The sequence below is a fragment of the Melanerpes formicivorus genome, unplaced genomic scaffold (genome assembly GCF_026170545.1).
Source record: "Melanerpes formicivorus ecotype bairdi unplaced genomic scaffold, bMelFor1.0.p_v2 SCAF_150, whole genome shotgun sequence".
NCBI classification, from domain to species: Eukaryota; Metazoa; Chordata; class Aves; order Piciformes; family Picidae; genus Melanerpes; species Melanerpes formicivorus.
The window spans coordinates 471,318-480,400 of NW_027142502.1; the positions used below are offsets into that span (position 1 = coordinate 471,318).

General features: G+C 43.9%; 1 long non-coding RNA gene across 1 annotated transcript; it reads right to left on the reverse strand.

Moving 5' to 3' along the window:
• Positions 1-2,569: 2,569 nt before the first annotated feature.
• On the reverse strand, positions 2,570-6,677 carry LOC137456974 (uncharacterized). The gene is made up of 4 exons (XR_010991182.1): positions 6,616-6,677; positions 5,828-5,932; positions 3,860-4,042; positions 2,570-2,632 (listed from the first exon to the last, which is right to left on the reverse strand). It is a non-coding gene; the product is annotated as an uncharacterized lncRNA (long non-coding RNA).
• Between the last annotated feature and the right edge of the window lie 2,406 nt (positions 6,678-9,083).

Sequence of the window (9,083 nt, forward strand, 5' to 3'; positions counted from 1 at the left end):
TGTTAAGAAAGCAAAGAACAACTGCTTGAGAGATGACAAGAACATCAAGAGAAGGTAAATTTAACTTTGTCTCTTGAAATCAAGGTCATGAAGCATGCTCCTCTAGTGCTGCAAACAGTGAGTCAGTGGGAAGACTCAGTGAAGAAGTGACCCTCACTACTGTGAGCAAGGAAAGTCATCTATGGCAGCTGTATTTGAATGAGCACTAGATCAGTCAGAGAAGAAAAGAAGGTGATCATCATCAAAGCCAGAGATGATAAGGGCATAGGTGAAGGTCTCAGCTCTCTAAGTAGTAAAGCATAAGTCTCAAGCATACTTAAAAAGACCCCAAACAAAGAAACCAAACCCCACAGCAATATGTGGCTGACGGGGAATAGAGTAAGACATCACCAAAACTTTTCATTTGATTGATTTGAAAATTCTTCCTTACCTCTCATCTACTCAGCAGTTTCAGTCTACATGTAACAGAGAATCTGAAGAAAAAATAAACCAACAGTACTGGAATTGCCATTAGAACATTCCCAGAACCACAGCCTCATTTTGGGTGATGATAGGGACTGGAGGGTTTCACATAAGCAGCCCTAGTACCATGCTGGTGTGTCAGAGTTGATGATCTACCTCCCGCTGATTCCTTTACAGAGAAATTCCTCCCCTCAACTCTTTGATCTCCATATCTCTACAGTCATCCCTCTGTTATATACAAAACCAAGATTCAGGCATTTAGAAGGAAGTAAATTGGAATTATAGGAATTGTATCTCTGACATTGAGTACCTGTTTGAAGTGATTTATTGCTTTTGCTTAGCACCTATGCCATTAGAATGATACTGAGAACAACAGAAGCTCTCTAAAGACCATGGAGTTACTGGCTTGGGGGTGGTAACTGCGGGTGGTCTGGAAAGGGAAGGAGATAGGAGCTTAGTAAGATTTTTCAAAGGAAAAACACTTAAAACCCAAACTCTCCACTCAAATTTATGATGTACATTACCTATGCCTTGAAAGTTTTATGCTGACAGAGTCAGGGAGATTTCTCATGTCTAGCACTCAGTGGGAGCTCACAGGACAATTCAGAACAGAGCTTTTGTCCCTGAGACTTATTTTAGACATTCACTCCAGTGCTCGATGGGGCTGAGTCACAGCTTTTGGAGTCATAGCCACATCAGAAAACCCCTAAAGTTTGAGGGCACTTGAACTGATAGTTTTGGCTCAAATCATCTCTGATCTTCTTGTAAACACTTTGGCATCCTTCCTATTTGTACATACTTGGTGAATGACGCGAACCAGGAAAGAAAACAAGTATGCTAAAATAATCCTTTCCCCCCTGTTGTGCATGTGAATGAAACAGAGTCTGTCAGAGAGGAGGATATCTGCCAGCATCAGCAGGGTAGTTATTATCTTTGCATATGTTCTTTGCTAAGAAAATCCCTGTTAAGAACTATCATGGTGATACCCAGAATGGTGGATGGAGGCATTTGTGCTGTAACCATTTGCACCCATCTGACTTTTTAATTTCCTGGGTCTTTAAACCATCCTGTGTGAAGAGTGTGCCACCCTTAAAGGGATAATTGCATGCAGGACAAGACAGTTTCTCCTGACAGCAATGCTCCCAACCAGTTTCCGGTTTGATACGCTCATGAACAAGGCATGGTCGATGCTGATAACAAGAAACCTGGGCTAGATGACTCGGAACTCTCAGTTCACCTCTTGTATAGAATCACAGAATCATTTTGGTTGGGAGAGACCTTTAAAGTCATCAACCACTAACCCTACACTGCCAGGTCCCCATTAAACATTGTAATTTTAAATACCTCCAAGGATGATGACTCAAGCATTTCCCTGGCAGCCTGTTCTAGGGCTTGACAATCCTGTCAGTGAAGAAATTATTCCTAACATCCAATCTAAAACTTCTCTCTGCTTTGGAGAACAGAAGGACTCCTATCTCTTTACAACCTCCATTCAGGTAGTTGTAGAGGATGACCAGGTCTTCCCTGAGGCTTCTCTGTTCCAGGTTAAACAGCCCCAGGTCCCTAAGCTGCTCCTCCTAAGACTTGTGTTCTAGACCCTTCACCACATACTCAGCACCTCAATGTCCTTCCTGGAGTGAGGGCCACAAAACTGAACATAGTATTTGAGGTGTGGCCTCACCAGTGTCAAGTACAGGTGGAAAATCTCTTCCCTACTCCTGTTGGCCACACTATTCCTGATACACACCAGGATGCTGTTGTCCTTCTTGGCCACCTGCACACACTGATGGCTTGTATTCAGCCAGTAGTCAACCAACAACCTCAGGTCATTTTCCTCTAGGCAACTTTCCATCTGCCTTGTCCTGAGCCTGAAGTATTCATGAGGTTGTTGCTACACAAGTGAAAGAGACATAACTTGGCCTTGTTGTACCTCATACCACTGGCCTCAGTGCATTCACCCAGTCTGTTCAGATCCCTCTGTAGAGCCTCCCTACCTCCTAGCAGATTGACACACCCACCTAACCTGGTGTCATCTACAAACTTGCTGAGGGTGCCCTTGATCCCCTCATCCAGATCATTGATGAAGATACTGAAAAAACAAACCTCAGTACGGAGCCATGAAGAACAGGGCATCTGTGCTGCATCTGTCTTCTCTTTTCACAAATGCTCACTGGTGAAAAGGACAAGAAAAACAAAGGGCAGTCAAGATCAGTGTGTTTTCTAAACTGTTCCATGTCTTAACAGAGATTAGCAAATGGGCAGCAGGTGAGAAAGAGGGAGGGCGAGAGCAGGCACGTATTTGTGTCTGTTTATTCACATCTGTTCCCAAACCCCTGCTTTTGATTTCACATGAGCACAAACCACAAGCAACTGCTGAAGGCTAGAGGAGGAGCAGCACAAAATTGGTGCACGAGAAATCAAGATCAGTGCTTAATGTGGGACAGAGGATTCGTGAGCTCACGAGAAACAGCTTGCAAAGAGGGGGAAAAACAATCAAATTCAATAGTGACAACATTTTCTTAAAAGAGAGAGCAGGATCCCAAAATAAAACTCACACCATTGGTGGTCACTAGTGCTGTGCTTAAGCTGTCATCTGTTGAATCTGGCAGCCTGCACGTCATTCAACAGATAAATGCCTTTACCAGAACCCTCCGGACAACGAGGATATACAGCACACACATTTCAACCAGACTGCTGGGGCTGGGGGAAACTCCGTTGGTGGTCACAGACACCAAAGGATCAGGTATAGGAAACTCTGAGCGGAGCAGACGTATGCTCAGAGGAAAAAATAATGAGGAGCAAACCTTTTTTTTCCCCTTCTTATCCAACATTTTGGTAATCCAGGCTAATTGCATGGTAATGTAGCCACTCATAAATTTCAGAGTACACAGGGATTATGTTTTGTGGCCAAACTGGAAGTGGTCTTTCCTTACAGGTAGCCACAGAGCCAGACGATTTGCTTTGGGGAAGCAGGACATATTTTATCTCCTCTCATCCCAGTTGCTTTAAGGAACCACATACAGCCAGAGGAACATTAAACATGCCACAGCAAAGTGTTTTCAACTGCATGCCATGTGGTGAGTCTCAGAAAAGCGAGAAATGGTGGGGCTTTTCTTCAGATTATTACATGGGCTCAGAAATCCTGAGCCTGTGCAAACAGTAAAAAAAATACTCACAATATTTGAACTGGAAAACACACTCATTTGCTGTAATGCCTGTGGATTTCTTTTAAAAATACAGGATCTTCTTTTCCCATTATCCTCTCAAATGTGAAGTGGCATAATGAGGAAGAACTCTAAACAATCCTATTGTAGCGTTTTCTCATAGGCTATTTACAGCCGTTTCAGTTTATGCATTTCGTGTACATTTTGTCTTAGTTTTCAAACAAAACTCTTGCCTGGGGGTAGCTTCATCCAACTTTTGTCTTCTGCTCCATTGTTCTTCAACATAATCCGTGGAAACAGGCTCATTGCTGGAATCTCCTCCATTTGCATCAGCACTGGCATGAAGTTTCAAGGGCCAGCAATTCTCTCTGGGGCTTTTAATGGGTATTTCTGGGGTGCTGCAGCCCCTGACACTCCTGCAGGGATGTCAAAAGTTTTGGGAAAAGATGATGGAGTGTGTTATGATGGAGAGTGCTATTCTCTGAAGACATTTCTGGGTGACAGCGCAGCTTGAACATTCTCCTTCCTGTGCCTTTGCTGCCATCACTGTGGCAATGCTCTTTCACAGTATCACAGAGTATCACAGTATAACTAAGGCTGGAAGAGACCTTGAGGATCATCGAGTCCAACCTATCAACACAGACCTCAGGACTAAACCATGGCACCAAGTGCCACGATCAATCCCCTCTTGAACATCTCCAGGGACAGTGACTCCACCACCTCCCTGGGCAGCACATTCCAATGATGAACAACTCGCTCGGTGAAGAACTTTCTCCTCACCTTCAGTCTAAACCTCCCCTGGTGCAGCTTGAGACTGTGTCCCCTTGTTCTGGTGCTGGTTGCCTGGGAGAAGAGAGCAACCCCTTCCTGGGTACATTATCCAGATTTATTACTTATCTTTTCTTCCCCTTTCCTTCTCAATAGGCTATGACTAGGACTAGCATTTTCTACATTATCTGCTGCATACACATGCAAAGGGACCAGAAACCTAACTTTCTTATAGCCAAGGGCAGAGAATCCTCAACAGGCTATTCACTTTGCACAGGGTATTTTCCCCTCATGTAATGCTGAAGCAAAGTTATTAAAATGTTGCTTCTACAGAATTTTCCAGTTCCTTTTGTTTATTCCTAATCTACATCACCCAGGCCTCCCGCACTTTTGGGTGAGCAGTCAGGTTGTAGTCCAACACATGAATTATCTTCACGTGCCAAAGAAAGCTTAGGAATTGCCCAGTCTATTTCAAAACCTAGAAGAAGTAGGAGGTTGTATCTGGCAGCAGCAATATGCATTAAACAGTCTCAAAGAAAGCCTTGTTATTAAGGAGAGGCAACCCTTTTGGATCAAGAAGGACCAACATAAATCTTCATTCAGAGCTTAAAGCTTACCGAGAACTATACTGAAATTAAATAAGCTTTATTTCTTTCTTCTTTATCTTTTCCCCCCCATAAGCATTTTTTGGTCATATCTCCTAGGTCTCTGAACTTCTACATTTAGCCTCTTAGGAAATAAAAGCCCTCTCTGATTATCCATTGAACTGTATGCATTGGATAAAGCAGAATCAAATTAAACCCCCTTTTAGTAATGCATGAGATCATTCCCAGAAACACTTCACCCTTCAAGAGTTAATTTGGGTTGACTTTCCTAAAGCAGACAATCTCCATACCCCTGAAGGCAAAAGAAGTGGAACAATCCTCCCTGGAAGCATTCAAGAAGGTGGCCCCCTCGCTGGAAATATTCAAAGGTAGGTTGGATGGGTCCCTGAGCAATCTGTTTAGTGGAAGGTGTCCTTACCCAGAGGGACTGGAACTAGATGGTCTTTAAGGTCCCATGCAATGCAAACCATTCTGTGATGCTATAATTCTGTGATAGATTCTATGCTGGTTTCTACAGAAATTAGCTACATTATAATGTAGCTACACTGGCTACATTAATTTCTAGAACTTGATGTCATTAGCACTTCTCAGATTGCTGAGAAACTGAGAATTGAGCCCTCAGTTACCTTCTCTCTGTCAAATAGCCCACACATGATTATAAAACATAACAATGAGGAGACCAGACCTGACTGGGCCCTCTTCAAGACACAAAAAAGAATTCATGAAATCACTTCCCTCACTGTTTTCCCACTTCCATTAACAGGAGAGGTCTTTCCTCTCCTTCCCATACAGGAGGTTTGGATGCTGTGTTGGAAAGCTTTCCCCTACCATGCACTGCAAGAAGCTCTCTGGCTAGTTCCTCAAGAAGATGCCCATCAGGGAGTGTTCTTTGGGAGAGAAGTGATACACTGCTTTCAAGGAAAGCTCTTGCTCCTAGAGAAGAAAAGATGAACAATCCAGATGACTGTGTCAAAGAACTGTCAATGCTTTTGATCCAACCTAGAGTGGTGATGGTGTTAAGATGTGGCTCTTAGGATCATATATGACACGGGAAACTCAGTTTTCATTTAATAATAAATAATTCCCATCTGACCCTTGGGATTGCAGATGCAATACAATAAAAATAAAACAAAATAAAATATAAAATAAAACAAATTATAAAATAAAACAAGGCCTAGAACAGCACAGCAAAAGGCCAAAGAAAATCCCCCATAAGTTCTTAACAGTTGGATGATTTTTGAACAGTGTACCTTAGAGTCCTTGGCTCGTGATCTTGAACTACTTATTGGTGGCTACATGCGTGCTAGGTCAGCTCCCCCAGATAAAGCAAGTGGCCTGTGTGTGCCCAGCCATGCTTGGGGAGAGCAAGACACCCTCCCACAGCCCCATGCTGGGAAGGGAATTGCAGCTGGCTGCCCAGGCTCATGCCACACGGCTGACTCACCTGCCCCTGCAGATGATGAATTGCCAGAGGGAAGTTCTGCTTGGGGAGGTAGGATTTGGGTACTTTATTTTACCTTATTTTATTTCATTATTTTATTTCAGGGGTATAATAGCAGCAGTGATACAAGGGAAAATAAAACCCCAACAAAACAACAAAATAAAAAGTCCCTTGCCTGTTCCTCCAGCTGTACCACTGGTCCACCAGTACTGCTCTGAGGAAGCCTTTAGACTGTGGCAGCACAGCCACACTACCAGTGACAGGCCACGGATGGAGAGCATTGAATTCTCCTTCCCAAAGTGTTGGCCCTGAAAATATTTTGGGTATTAATCTGCTGTTTTGTTGGCTGCATAGAGAAGAAGGGTGAAGGAGGGAAGAGAAGCATGAATTTGGAGATGGTGCCTCACATCTGCCTCCAAATCTGAAACCTATGGAATCTTTGGAACCTCTGTATTTGCAAGGCTCTGGACCATGGTTTAAATAATATGCAAATTTAAATATAAAACCCCTGCTGAAGTGTTTGCCTGAGTGTCCCTTCACAGAGGTGAGCCCAGCTGGGAATTTCCTTAAGCCCTGGAATGAAGTGAGGTTTCTGATGCAGACAGCCCACAGTGGAGCAACAATGTTGCATGGGTTTTATGAGTTTCAATAACTCTGCTTTAATCAGAAAATTAGGAGCAACCCAGCAATCCCCCTGAGGCCCGATTCACTACTCTATTAAACCAGTAGAGCACCAGTTTAATATCAAGGTTTTCGATGGAGTTATGCTGGCATAAAATCGATGTCAGAGGCGGGTGAAGCAAGCCCCAAGACAGCTGTGAATTACTCTTTTTCTCTCTGACATTTTAATGTTCAAGTGAAAAAACATGGTGGAGCTGGGAATGAATCCCAAATCCAGTCCACCTGAAAAGCTTGATAGAGGAAAGTTGTGGGTTTAGTGCTAGTTTAATCACTCAAAGGCACAGAACTTAAGTCTTCTTTTCAGAAAGCACCACCTAAGGAACCTGGCTGCCACAGTCCTTAATACACGAGCAACATGCATTTATGCATGGGCATCAGTAACACTTGGTAGGGTATTGCAATGGGCAAATCCAGATGTTTGGATAAGATTTACTGACTATTCTTTCTTTTCTTTTTTTCCTGAACACAGAGAAAAAAAATACTCACCCTCTGGTATTAGGAATGGGGTTTGTAAACTGCAAGGCAAGCAGAGAACTTCATGGTGTTAAGTGTTATGGATCTGCAAGAAAACACATAAGTACATTAAAGTGAGGAATGCTATGCTAATTAAAGGCAAGGAGAAAAAAATTAGACTTTACAGAGTAATAAGATTTTAACTGAAGTGAGCCAGTTCAGTTTTGCCCCATTTGAAAACCCCCAGCACTGTAGTGCTTGCTAAATATTTGCACATTTACATGAAATTGCTTTAAAAAAAATGTTCAAAAATCTATTAAATAAGCCAAAAGAAAAAAAAAATATCTGTAAGGAATAGAGCTTCTGAACGTAAAAGATGAAATGAGCCAGGAGACAAATGTTGCCAATGATACACATAATTGTTGTACTTCGTTAGACCCAAGTCAGATGCACCTCAGTTAAACTTGCAGCTGCATGTCAGATTGAATTCACTCCTGCAGCACTTTTACAGTAAGAGGATCCCATTCACAGGAGGTCAGTCTCTGAGAAAGGAGAAATCAGGCACCCAGTTTATAGCTTGCCAGGGGAAGGAGGGAGAGGGAAGGAGGGAGAGGGAAGGAGGGAGAGGGAAGGAGGGAGAGGGAAGGAGGGAGAGGGAAGGAGGGAGAGGGAAGGAGGGAGAGGGAAGGAGGGAGAGGGAAGGAGGGAGAGGGAAGGAGGGAGAGGGAAGGAGGGAGAGGGAAGGAGGGAGAGGGAAGGAGGGAGAGGGAAGGAGGGAGAGGGAAGGAGGGAGAGGGAAGGAGGGAGAGGGAAGGAGGGAGAGGGAAGGAGGGAGAGGGAAGGAGGGAGAGGGAAGGAGGGAGAGGGAAGGAGGGAGAGGGAAGGAGGGAGAGGGAAGGAGGGAAAACCAGGTTGGAAGAGACCTTCAAGATCATCGAGTCCAACCTATCATCCAACACCACCTAATCAACTAAACCATGGCACCAAGCACCCTATCAAGTCTCCTCCTAAACACCTCCAATGATGAGCGACTCCACCAACTCCCTGGGCAGCCCATTCCAATGGGCAATCACTCTCTCTGTGTAGAATTTCCTCCTAACATCCAGTCTGAACCTCCCCTGGTGCAGCTTGAGACTGTGTCCTCTTGTTCTGGTGCTGGTTGCCTGGGAGAAGAGACCAGCCCCCGCCTGTCTACAACCTCCCTTCAGGTAGTTGTAGAGAGCAATAAGATATGACCACTTAGGATTTCAGTGCCTTAAGTAGAACGAACACGAAGCCCCCGAAGTGCAGGTTTTGCCGCCAGGAATTGTACAGCTCAAGCATGCAAAATGAAGCAATCTGGGATTTTAGTGCCAAAGTAAGTTCACTTATAATTTCTCAAAAAACTATGGTTTGCCAACCCAATGTCTGCTGCACACAACCAAGCAGTAACAAGGGATAAACACGGGAAGGTAAATGGCCAGCTTCCTGTACAAATACTTGACTTCATCTTAAATAGTCAGCCGAAAT